Consider the following 13,411-nt stretch of genomic DNA (forward strand, 5'->3'; position numbering starts at 1 on the left):
TGTTTGTTTGCGCACAAAAAGTATCAATATGAAGGTAGCAGGGTAAGTCCGGTCATGAATGGTTATTCTTGCCGTGCAGATTCCAGTCGGCGTGATGAGGTTTCCTCCAGCGGTCCGAATTTGAGGGCCTTCCCATGAAGTTTTAACTTTCTTCAACTGAGCGGCGATGGGTCAACTCATGACGGAGTAATCGGTTCCTGTGTCCACTAAAGCGGTGACTGCGTGGCCGTCGAGAAGCACATCGAGGTCGGTGGTTCTTTTTCTGGCATTGCAATTAGGTCTTGGTCGGATCACGGCTGCGTCGTGTTGAAAGTTGCCTTTCGTCGTCGTACTCTTTGCTTCCACATTTCGTCGGAACGGCGGCGTGTCGTTGTGTTGTCGAAGTAGTCTATTCGGCGTCTTCGTCGGCGGCGGAGGATCTTCGTCAGTTCGACGAACAGCAACCGCACCTCCATCAGTTGCTGCTTTTAGCTTTCCGGATATGGGCTGACGGACCGGCCCCGGGCTGGGCCAGTGTATGGTCGGCACTGCGGCGACAGGTAGCGGCCTGGTGATGGTGAACGGGAAGGTCGTCGAGAGCTTCATTGAGTGGCGGCGAGGTAGTCGGCGATATCGCGAGGTCGTTCACCCATCTGTGGCGGCGGCGCGTTAACGGCGAAACCTCGCAGTCCGATCTCTCGGTATGGGCATCGGCGGTACACGTGGCCGGCTTCTCCGCAGTGGTAGCAGAGCGGGCGGTGGTCGGGGGCGCGCCAAACGTCAGTCTTCCTTGGAATGCCACGTGGCTTGACGGGATGGCGTGCTGGCGGCGGGGGTGGTGGTGGACGACGGAACTGTGTCGTCACTGGGTCCAGCCGTGGGCGCGGAGGGGGAACGTGACGGCGGGCTACAGCGGCGTATGTCATCGCTCGCGGCTGCGGTTGCGGCGATTCAGGGACTACTCCAAGTTGGTATTGGAGCTACTCACGCACGGCGTCGGCAATCAAAGTCACTTGAGGCTGTGATGACGGGAACAGCTTCTGCAGCTCCTCGCGCACGACCGCTCGGATAGTCTCGCGCAGGTCGTTGGCGGCCAGTGACTGAACTCCTGCGCAGTTTGTAGAGCTCGTGCGGCGGTTGAATTGCTGGTTCCGCATTTCGAGTGTCTTCTCGATGCTGGTGGCCTCGCGAAGGAATTCTACGGTCGTCGGTGGGCTTCGTATCATTGCGCCGAAAAGTTCTTCCTTCACACCATGCATAAGTAGCCGGACTTTCTTCTCCTCGGGCATATTCGGTTCGGCGTGGCGGAAGAGACAGCTCATTTCTTCCGTAAAGATGGCAACGTTCTCGTTAGGTAGCTGTAATCGGGCGTCCAGCGTAGCTTCGGCCCTTTCCTTGCGCACGACCCTTGTAAAGGTGCGCAGGAAGCCGGTACGGAACAGGTCCCATGTTGTCAATGTCGACTCCCTGTTCTCGAACCACCTTCTGGTGGCGTCTTCTAGGGCGAAGTATACATGCCGCAACTTGTCGTCTGAGTCCCAGTTGTTGAAAGTCGCGATTCGCTCGTACGTCCCCAGCCAGGATTCCGGGTCTTCAGTTGCTGCTCCATGGAAGGTTGGTGGGTCCCGAGGTTGCTGTAGGATAACGGGAGACACTGGGGCAGCCATTTGGGTTGTCTTGACCACTATCTTCTTTGTCGTTTCAGGCAGAAGTCCGTGCTCTGGGGGCAGTCTTTGCAGTCTGCGGCTAGCACGCTGGTCTTGGGCCATGTCGTTTTTTTCTTCGGGCTTCGGGCTTGGATCGCGGCTTCGCGGGGGCGTCCCACAAATGTCACGTGGTGGTGACATTGAATAACACAGTAGCAGTACTGTGAACAAGAAAACTAACTTTTATTGGGCGAACCTGTGCCCACAAAACAGGCTACACTTATAGCACAACGATAGCGGCGAACACGCTCGGCGATCGTCGAAAATCTGATCAGCGGGTCAAGCGTGTCGGCCTTTATAGAGCAGTCATCGAATGTTCAGACTAATCGTTCGGACCCGCGTGCCTTCCACAAAGTTCTACACCATTCGCGTCAGGTGATCAAATCAGATAACATAACGTTCGGCGACAACAGACAGCGGATAGAAGCATCGATAGCTTTCCAGAAACTTCGGATACATACAGGCGCGTCCCACGCTGTGCGATTACATTTGTTAGGTGGTTAAACATGGCCACCCGATAAAGATAAACAACTAGGCCATTCCTGGCCTAGTTGACCTATCCCTGGGGGATAGGCCATTCCTGGCCTATCCCCCGTAGCGGGTTTGTGCCATATATTGAGGCTTCATCATCATCATCATCGTGATCATCACCATGTGATCATCACCATGTACAACTAAAACATTAGGAAAATACTTTATGGGCCGTATTTGATCTATGTGACGATCATTTTCGGTTTGTGTTTGCTGTACCGTGTTGTTCATGACAGATCTTTATTCATTCTGCTGCAAAATGCACATTATTTTATTTCCTCCTCATTGTATGCTGTACTTTGGTATTTCGCCGTGATTTCGGGCTTTTCATTTTACACAAGTGCTGTGTCATTTTCTATGGTGAATTTTTCTTTCTGAACCCCACACAAGCCTCTGGCTGTGGGTTCAGTCAGTGTTTTGATAATTTGTATGGCAAGAGTAGCAATAAAATGAAAAGGAAAAAAATGAAAATTATATACAGTTTCTGACAGGGACTTTCCGAAGCTGCGCGTTTTAGGTGTATTCCATGCTATAAGGCACGTAAGTTGTCTTTTTTTACGTAGTACGGACACGCCCCTTCTTGTACTTAAGATATCAAATGAATGAAACCTTACTATAAAAGCGAAGACCTAATAAATGAGCAACACATTCCGACATTTCGGGAAGAAAAAAATACAACATATAATTATCGAAGAACACTACCTAAATACAAAACCAAAACCAAACCTCGACTTTTCAGTTTCTGCTGTATCGAGGGAGACTGGAACTAAGTCCTATCTGGTTTCAAAAAAATACCAAATAAATGTCAGTCGGCGTCAGCATAACTTACGGTGACATGTGCGTTCGAATAAACCACTCGGCCACTGCTTCCGAGGATTGAGCAATGATTCGCTTGGGTTTATCAAAATGTCACGAGAATTTGCACGACTGTATTTCAAAAATCGCTTTTAGTAACAGTGTTACACCATATGTGGATAGCGTGGACAGGTATCAATCAAAAGCCGACTCTTCCGTCTGCATATACTGTACCGGCTGTAATAATGACCGCCGTAGCTTTACTCAGTGGTCATTTTCCATTCAAAAATCGAGTTGGCATTTTGTTGTTTCTTTAGGGGTTTCTTTTGTTTCTGCTGAATCTTTAAGCTCTCTGGCGACAAAATTCCAGCTTTTTAAAGCATAATCACTGGGTTTCTCTCGTGTAGCTTGTTTTCTAGAACTTCTGTGTGACCTCATTTTTGAAGTAATTGACTTTTACGTTTCTATATTAGGGAAAACCCCATTCGTTCCAACGACAGTGCGCTAGCTTCGCGTCGCAGCCGCTTGGGGCGATAGTTGGTACATGTGTAGTTTGTACTTGTCTAGTAGGTACTTGTCTAGGTTAGTACGTGTGCTAGTTACGCGTACTTAGTACGTGGCTAGTTGGCACGTCTTGGTACGTGTCCGTTACAATGGGGATGCCAATAAATTACCATCATCACATCGCCATAAAAGCTTAATATGGGCGTGAAAGATATAGCTTCAAGGTAGGTAACGAGATTTGTACGTGAAAACTATAGTTTCATAACATTCAAAAATACTAACCTAAACGAAGTAGTTGGACATTTCCCTGGTTAGATACTCATAATTATGGAGTGGGCTCATAAAGGAGGGGAATATCGTGAGGCTTGCGTTGAATGAATATTGAGACTTAATTTAAAAACAAATGGTATTTGTCTTTTAAAAGTAAGTCACGTAGAGGGAAGCTGTTTCTTTATTTCGAGACACAATGCTGATATTTTTCGCTCTGCTGCTTCATGACCTGGCCAAGACAAGCGCATTCTTGAGACAATCCAGCGCATAAAGTGTCACTATCGTTTCGCCAATGGAAGCCATGCTACAACGCATACCTCGCACACATACCGCGTTACGCTAAACGAATGCACGCTCTTCCATATGAACAACGCGAGCAATCTGGAATCTTCCCGTTCATAGCCCACCGTAAATACCGTTCACATACCATGCGTTAGTGGACGGTGCGGACGACGCCGCGCTCTGAGTCGTGAAGCTTTCCGGTCCTCCAGGAAGGTGATTCCCGGAAGTATCGTGTCTTCTTCTGCCGTCATATCTGCCCTCATTCCAAATGTGAACCTTTTGGCATTTGCGAGAGCGTTTAGTGTGTGTTCTGTGCAAATCCACCGAAAACTCTCCCCCCCTACAAAGCTGTCAAAGCCACACCTAGGGAGTGATTGCGCGTTCTTCCGATGATGCCATGTCTGTTACGTCTTCTTTCCTAACTGAACTCTGTTAGAGAACAAGCAGCAACACAGTGGCAGTAATACCCCAGCACAGCAGTAATATGCGACTAGGACTTCATGATTGACGTATAGCGATGAACTTCATCATACGAATTTGGCTAGCTTATATGCGTTCATAAATGGTAGTTGCGCAAGGACCAGCTTGCATTGAAGGGAGATTACAAATGAGCTTACATGGTTCTTGGTTCACAGAAATTAACTTATATACGCTCTCTCAATAAAGACATGAAAGCCACACGCCTACTGGGCGATTGAAAAGGCATGCCCCTACATCTGCTGCCTACAGCTCTGCAATATTACCTATCTTCTGGTGAACCATCAGTCAGTGAAAGTGAGTTCAATCTTTAGAAAGAATAAGTACGGCTTTCGTACACGCCTTCTCTTTTGTGAGATCCAATAGGCTTCTGCAATCTCGTTTCCCAGATGATCACAATGGCTGTAACGCGTCTCTGACTAAAAATTTTGCGTGCTGACACGCTTTTGGAAATGAGCGGGAAGAATTAGTATCAGTGTTCCTATAAGTGAACTGTTGTCCTCCCTCAGCCACTAATCTAGGCAATGGCCCGCTTGCCCTATGTATGCGTTACCACCATTAAAGTGTAGATCTTCAACGATATCCTTCTAGCACGACGGGAATTGGCTAGTTTGTCACATGGAACACTCGTGGGATTTGCGGCGATTTTCCAATTCATTCTGTCTCTCTACTATGGATGTTTCATTCTCGTTAGCCAAGGACGGCCGATTATGTCACGAACATATTTTTGGTGTCTAACGGCCCCTATCATCGAAATTTCCGACCGTGGCTGGCAGCCTCCTGCAGCTTGCGCAAAGAAGCTGTTAGTGACTTAAAAAGTTCACGCCATTCGGGCTCGAGTGCCTAAAGTATTCAGTGTAGGCAAAACATTCCTCGATAAAGTTCTAGAGCACGATTGGAAAGATCAAACTCACAAGATTTTATCTTCCTAATTGTTACAGAACACTTCCCTATTGGAAAATCCTATTTAAATTCAAACTGGGTTATACAGGTTTAAACTGGTTCTAACAGGGACCTGTTTAGCAACAAACAGGTATAAACAGGACCAGTTTACACATGAACAGGTTTGAACGGGGTCCCGTTCGGCATGCAAACAGGTATAAACTGGACCAGTTTACACATGAACAGGTTTGAACGGGGTCCCGTTTGGCATGCAAACAGGTATAAACTGGACCAGTTTACACACGAACAGGTCTGAACGGGGTCCCGTTTGGCATGCAAAGAGGTATAAACAGGACCAGTTCACACACGAACAGGTCTGAACGGGGTCCCGTTTGGCATGCAAGCAGGTATAGGCATGACCAGTTCACGCAGAAATGGGTCTTAACAGGGGCCCTGTTTGCAACTAAACTGGCTTATACTGGACGCAGTGGCACCATATAGGGTCGCCTGTTTGTCACAAAAGCTGGTTTAATCTGGAGCTTTCTGGCAACTATACTGGATGGCATCATGCATACCAGTTTAATGCTTGAATATAACTGGGGAGGAGCTTTTTTATTGTTCGACATCCTGACAATTTAACCCCTAGTGCTAAATTGGCACATTATCAAGCTCTGCAGAAGTTGCGTGAACACCTCGGAACATTCACAGACCAAACTGCGATATGCTAGCTGCGAATTTCAAACCGATTCCCGGTCCTGCCCAGTTGAAAAAGACAACAGGAATTCCTGCTGCAAATACAGAAATTTCTGTTGTACGACAGAAGTTCCTAACGTTTCTGTAGCTGCGACAGACATTTCTGACGTCGCAACAGAAACATTCGGTCGCGACGGCCAAGAGTCCTGAAGTCGCAACAGAAGCACTTTCCGTCGCGGCCCTTTAAAATGTCAGCTTCGCATCGGTGGTGTACACTGTACTTTTCTCTTGCGCGGTATTCAATCGTGCTTCTCTGAAGCCGGCAATACTGATAGCATCGACACCGGTATTAAAGTCGACGTGGCCAATTGTTGTAATTGTGCCGTGACGACGCGGCACCAGCAACGCGCTACCGGCCTCCTCAAAATCGGCCGCTGATCAAAATCATACCATCTGCGGGAATGGCTGCGTATCCGCTTTGTTTTATTTGGTAAGATGGGGCACACAGTCCTGTGGACTTACATGTGCGGTTACACTGACACATTAGTTAATTTCCCAGAAATATTGCACAAGCTTATGCGAAGCGGAAAAGAAGTTTTGGATTGTTCCACAAAGTTGCGTGAAAAGCTTTCTCGCTCGGGTCTCATTAATCTGGTACAGCGCTGCCGTGTGAAGCCAGTATACTGTCCGGATCAAGACTCACCCACGAGTGTTTATGTAGCTATTTTGCATTGAACGCACGAATTATATGCGAGCTCAAAACTGTAAAGAGCAAGAGACAACTGTCGAAATTAGCAGTAACAACCTGCAGTGTCCCCGGTCACCGTTGTCTATTTTTGAATTTCTTATTAAATAGGGATATCGTTACAGCAAAATTGATGTTCTAGCATTCCACGATGTACCTGTCGATGGTAACAACACTTTTGCGCATATAGAGATGCGGCAGTTGACGCGGTGAAGTGAAAGCGCATCTTGACTTTTAAAATGTAAATGTAAACAGCAACCCAGAGAAAGATTTATATTGCTGGCCTAGTCGAGGTATGGGCGTGTTTGGCGTGGTGCGGTGGGTTTTTTTTTTTCTTTATTGCCGACTTCAACACGTCAGTTTACAAATCAGTCCGCGCGAAGAACACAACACGTATGTTAAAAAAAAAACGTCACCCTCACTTGGGGTTACGTGATGAGATTAAAATTCACGCATGTGTAGCAAAGCTTCCATTCTTGGAAGCCACTCAGGCACTGGGTCTTGTATCTTGTAGCCTTCAATAGCTCTGCTAACAGATTCACAAAAATACTGTCTTATGGGCCTGGCATCAATGTCTGCGTGGCTGGCCGCCATCCTGGATCGCGGTGCTAAGATGCTTGTCTCGGAATCGTGAGGTCCGCGGTTCAAATCCTGAGCGAAAGCTTTTTTTTTTTCTACTTTCATTTTTTTTTGTATTAATAATTTTTCTTATCCTTAAAGAGGTGTCTGTCAATTTTTAATCAAATATATTGATCAGAAGCTACAGAATTTTCGACTACAAGACGTCACACAACAGAGAACAGAACGACAGTCACAACGTCCCAAAATACGACAGACTGAAAATTTCCTGTTGTGTTATTCAAGTGGGTGAGACGTCTATAAGGCGTATACGCACATTGCCGTCCTCTTCATTAACAGCAACGTTGCTGAAACACGTCGTACAAGACGCTGTACGACTCGCATAACATCGAAATACAACGCCGTCACCATCCATGAGATCACCGAAAGCACGGTCGCTTTCGGTGGCGGCCTACAGATGGCAGCACAGGTAGCGCCGGTAAAGTTACAGGTGATATTATTTTGCTGTCTTCAGCCTTAGCTACATGTGAGTGCGCGCTGCATTGACGCCGTCCGATGCAGCTGTTTAATCGTGTGTACGCTGTGCCGAGAGTAATTGTGGTGCATTTTGTATTCATTGAGATACACAAAACCCCTGGGATCGCGTAATGTAGCCCGCAGTATCCTTCGTGCGGTGCGCCGATGTCGAAGGTATGAGCCTTCGCCACTTTCTTTGTTCTGGGCTCACGAAAAGGATCTCCTCCTCTGGCACTCTCGCATCGTGTCACACTGTACGGAAGAATTTGGTGAAAATTGTGCGCTTACGTCCTGTAGTTGATCCGCAATTCAACAGTGTGTGCGCCGGAAGGACCGTTGGTGCAGTCGATGCCGCGGCACCTGTGACGCTAAAAGGAGCGTTTTCCGAGTACGCCTAGAAAGGTAAGTCCGGCGCTTGCGCGCATTCTTCCTGTCTATGGTTCGTGAAGTGTGCGTTCTTGTACGTATCGCAAGATCCGTACAACAACCGAATCCGAATGAGTAAAGCAGCAAGAATTATAAATGTGCTTTTCAAATGGTTGTTCTTCATGTCGCAGTGCACATTTAGCAAAAAGTTCCATGGAAATTGCCCTAAAACGTATTCATGTTACCAACAGCTCTATCTGTGGTTTATTTACTTTCACCTATGAAGCACGCTAGCGCAGGTGGTTCTTTGATCTAAATGGGCACAAAAATTCAAGCAAAGAAAGTTACTGCTTGTGTACATAATTTTTCATTGAGAAATGGTATAGGCATTTCCAGAAGTAGTACGTCGATGTGTCGTCTTCACAGCTAACAGCTGCGCGAGATAGCACCCGATTTCTTCGTCGACGCATGGCCAGATTTTCAGCTTGTATGGAAATTCGTCTGTTTATAGAGTGTCGTCAGATGACGTGTATTAGTGTCCTGTGTGTTTTCGTGTACTTGTAAAGGGTTCCGATCTTGCAGAGAAGCCGAAATTACAAAAGCAATGTTTCTTTTTATTCGAAAAATCTTTCTCTTTTCTCTATTGTCTCTCCAGAAAAAGAGGTGGTCTGTTGAAATTTTGAGCGCATCGTCCTTTGGGAGCAGTGCTTTGTTGCGCCGCATAAACAAATTAGGTTTGGAACGCTTTTCATGTCCTAAGGAATTTTTTGATAGTACAATTCACATTTCACGTTATACAGCTGTACGTTTGTGTGAACCTTTTCATAGTAGATTCATGTTTGCTACAGTTCGATTTACGTGTTATTTAACCGCCTGTGATGTTACGGTCAGATATTTGCACAACCAGTTGCAGCTTCATGTAACTGGTTGTATGAGACTTTTTTCAAAATATGACGTGATCTTTTTATATCACAAGTTTGCAGTTTCAGCAGAGATTACAATAAATTAAGCATTTATTATTGTTTAGGGATGGCAAGATTTTGTGAACCAGAGGCACCTCCAGATATGCACCTGCGGCACTTCTGCAGCCTCAACAGCACGGCAAAGTACCTGATGTGCATGCTGTGACAAGGTGTGTGCAAAGCAGTTGCTGCCACTTACACGAGCTGCAGATTTTGTTGGTATCATCCATGTTTGGAAACTCTCCTGAATTTTCCGTGGGTTTACAAATGTGGGCTCATTTTACAATTTTATGGATGTCACTTTAGAAAGACAATGAAGTTGTGTTGGTTAAGATATTTTAAAGCTGTTGAGAGATTAAGGGCATGACATTGTTAAAATGCACGTAAAAATTAATTGTAATGGTACTTGTAATGGTTTATTATTAGCGATGCAATATCTCTAACGAGAACATCAGAGGGGCACTTGCTTTAGGGAAGTTTGGTCAGATAAATTCATGAAGCAGCGTAAAGCGGCAGCAGCAAACACGCTGTAAAAGCTCTGTAATCTAAAGAAAAAACAAAGTTGTCAGTTACTGGTTTCAAGTTCGCTGCTGCTTTTTGTGCTGCACGACAAGTTAAATAATGGTTGATAATGTGTGTGTGACGTAATAGTTCTGCGCAAACACACGAGGTGGAGAGAAGTAATTATTAAAGGGAAAATCAGACATCGTAGCATTTGCTACAAAGGAAACCCGTATGTGTTCCTCAAAAGGAAAGCCGCACAGTTGAAGAAAAATTCGTCCTGGTCCGGGACTCGAACCCGGGATTACCACCTTTCCGAGGCAGCCACTGTACCATCTGAGATAACCAGGTGGCTAGCACATGGCAGGGCGAAGTCGAATCAGTTGACAACACGAAGCAAAGGCAAGGGTTTGACGTAATATTTTTTTCCCCTTTATTAATTACCTCTCTACACCTTGCGCGTTTCCGCAGAACTATTACGTCACACCCTTGCCTTTGCTTCATGTTGTCGACAAATTCGAATTCGCCCGGCCATCTGCTAGCCGCCTGGTTATCTTGGATTGTAAAGCGGCTGTCCCGGAAAGACGGTGGTCCCGGGTTTGAGTCCCGGACCTGGACGGTTTCTTTTTTTCAACTATGAGGCTTTCCTTTCGAGGAATCCGTACGGGTTTCTTTTGTAGCAATTGCTACGAGTGGGTGGATGTGCGATTTTCCCTTTATTAATAATGTGTGTGTGTATGCAACAATGGGGGTGCTGAGAGCAAGCTTAAAAATAGTGTGTGTTATGTCCCCAACAAAGAATTTAGTGTCTGCAGCATTTTTACAAAATATTATGTTCACAGGTTGGCAGGTATGACATAATGTACAACAATAATGTACAACACTTTTGCGTTACATGCCATATTCATAACGTCCCTTTTCTGTCTACTTGAATCGTATATTTAGAATGTGGCCCACCTTCAGTTTGATCAAGGTTCATAGGTAGCCCCCTCTGAAATAAATATAATTAGGAGCTATTGTAGATAAGCATGATATACCTACTCACTGTATTGTGACATATATTTTTAGGGACTGTGTTGTGAGGCATGCATATCCTTTTACCTGTATGTCTTGCAGCAGGTTGCCCGACAATAGCATAAATGCTCTGCCCACCTTTATTATTATGCTTTCATGTAGACATCTAACATCTGTGCCCACATAGTATTCACTGTTGTGCATTACATTATTGTGTTACATTACTGTGCATTACATGTTTTCTTTGTTTTATTTTGGAGGGGCTATTCATTTCTATAATAGTACAGAGAATAGGACTTCAAAATAAAAAACCACGAAAGGTGGCTTAAAAGTGTATGATGCTTGGAATTCTACATTCCATCCCCTAAAGCGCTATCAGTAGTAAAACATTCCTAACTGTCTTTTTTATAAGCTAGCTGCCAGATACATAGTCCCATTATGAGAGTATGTTATTTTTTTTTTCTTTGGTCTGACTTGTTTTGTTGAATGTTCTCCTTGTTAGTTCAGAATTTGTTTTCTTGCCACCTCATGCAATACTCCAACTGTAGACTATGAGCTATGTGTACAATAAATAAGTAAATTCCTAAAGCATGCAACAAACCATGCAGCATAGCATTTAAATGTTGCCAGTTTATAATGCTTCTCGAGTGCAGCACAGCATGGAGCTTGAGGCTGATCTCTTCAGATGTAAAAAAAAAATGCAGGTTATGAAAATGTGGTCCTACAAACTGCTGGTTACGCATGTCAGTCAGCCTGTTGCAGTGGTCACAAGTGAGAATGTAACCAAAAGCTGGGCGTGCTCGGCCATTTTGCATATGGCACAGGATAGAGCTTCGCCTCTGCTATTGCTTCTCTTACAATAATGGCCTCCGAGTATACATGCCGAGTTATGCTTCTGGGGACACTTATTAGTTAACCTTATCAGGTAATACCGTTAGCCTTATGGGTGCTATAATGTTGCAGTGCCTGCAGGATGGCCAGCATTACAATACACATTAAAATTATTGTACAAGTCATGCAATGGTATCGAGATTGGCCCACCAAGTGACACCCTTTACTTACACTATACCTGGGATCAGCCCAGCTCACTCAGTCAGGGAGACATCCATGCATAAGGGGAGGGGTGTAGCAAATAGAGGGCGTTCGATTAATCTTTCTCACATAGATAGCTCATGCATATAATGTTTCTTAAATTGGATGCTTTGTTGCTCAAAATGAAGTTACTCATGTGCATAATGTCAGCAATGCGATCCTATTTATGCCTACCGAAAGTTGCTTTGTTCACTGCCACTTTTTATATTGTTTCGCTTGTTATTCTAAGCTCACTTGTTTTATAGCTGCTATAGGTATGGCTGGACCTGGAGAAGAAGTGTAAGCAGACCATGCTATGTTGCTGATCTGCGCTGATCTCCACATCCAAGTTGGTCCCGTGACAGTTGGGCGCCATTGTGCCTTGCTTCATTGACAAGGTGATATAATATGGTGAGCTTGTACTTCAATATCGGTATTGAAAATTATGTCAAGGAAAAAAGACAAGGATTGGTCTTTATGATAGATACACTCATGTTCTTTCTTAAGGTGTTCTTTTGACACTGTTCTGCATGGACATATTTTTAGAGAATTATAACAGTCCTTTATTGCAAAGTGCCACGGCGCTAGTTTATGCGTTAAACTAGCACTCTTTCACCAAAAAAAGCCGTATTTAGCACACAATTCACAAGGAAAGAAAGGAGGCAACAGGACAGAGTGCTACTAACAGTTCAGTATTATAGCTCGCACAGTAATATTGTGCAAAAGGTGAAAGGGGGAGAATAGATCTGAATACATATTGTTCGCACAGAAACGAAAAGGATGCATCACATGGTGAGTGTGACATTTGTTTTACAATGATAAGAAGCAGTCTCACTGTCTAGTAATTCTCTGCATGGGGAGCTAGTGCTAGGTTCCTCGTCATACATATAAGAAAAGTTTCAGATATCTCTCCAGCGCTTTTGTCTTTTTATTTTGTCACGATCAAGCAGCTTTTAAACATAGGTGCATGTGCACCGAGAGTAGTGCACTACCACTGCTAACTGACCCACACATCAAGTTTGCTTGGTCACGCTGCCAGTCATTTATACATTTGCCGGTTTATCCGATGTAGCCTCTGCTGCACGAAATGGTATGTGATAGACACTGCACCTGTGTACTGTACGTGCTTTCTTACATTATTTTTTTCAGAGATAGTGATGCAGGCCTTTTCATTATTTACATGCCTACACAACAAACGAAGCATTATCTGTGCTTAGAAAGAATTGTAGGAAAATCCAGCATGAGGCAACTGTTCTCAGCACGAAACAAACTTGATTCGTTGGTTTTCGTTCATTATTGCGATCACACTAAGGCACACAAGCTTGTAGGCTGTGCTTCTGCAATTTGTACAGCACACTGACAGCACTGGTGTGGGCCTCATCTGTGGGCTGACTGATGGCACCTTCTACGGCGCAGACCACTTGTGTTGGGCGAGGCACCAATGTTGACGTTTCTTCCCTTGTGCAAAACAGCAGTCCTAGGTTTAGAGTAGTTGTAGGAAGACAAGGTAAACATAACTTCCATGGCTTGAGTGGGCT

At 45.0% G+C, this 13,411-nt stretch overlaps 2 long non-coding RNA genes across 2 annotated transcripts in view; one reads left to right on the top strand and one right to left on the bottom strand.

The window, feature by feature from the left end:
- LOC139048359 (uncharacterized) overlaps nucleotides 1-13,411 on the bottom strand; it is a 91,807-nt gene that overhangs the window by 48,475 nt on the left and 29,921 nt on the right. The window lies entirely within an intron of this gene.
- On the top strand, nucleotides 8,109-12,301 carry LOC139048358 (uncharacterized). The gene is made up of 3 exons (XR_011507632.1): nucleotides 8,109-8,361; nucleotides 9,353-9,457; nucleotides 12,140-12,301. It is a non-coding gene; the product is annotated as an uncharacterized lncRNA (long non-coding RNA).

This window comes from Dermacentor albipictus, chromosome 8, assembly GCF_038994185.2.
Source record: "Dermacentor albipictus isolate Rhodes 1998 colony chromosome 8, USDA_Dalb.pri_finalv2, whole genome shotgun sequence".
Classification (NCBI taxonomy): Eukaryota; Metazoa; Arthropoda; class Arachnida; order Ixodida; family Ixodidae; genus Dermacentor; species Dermacentor albipictus.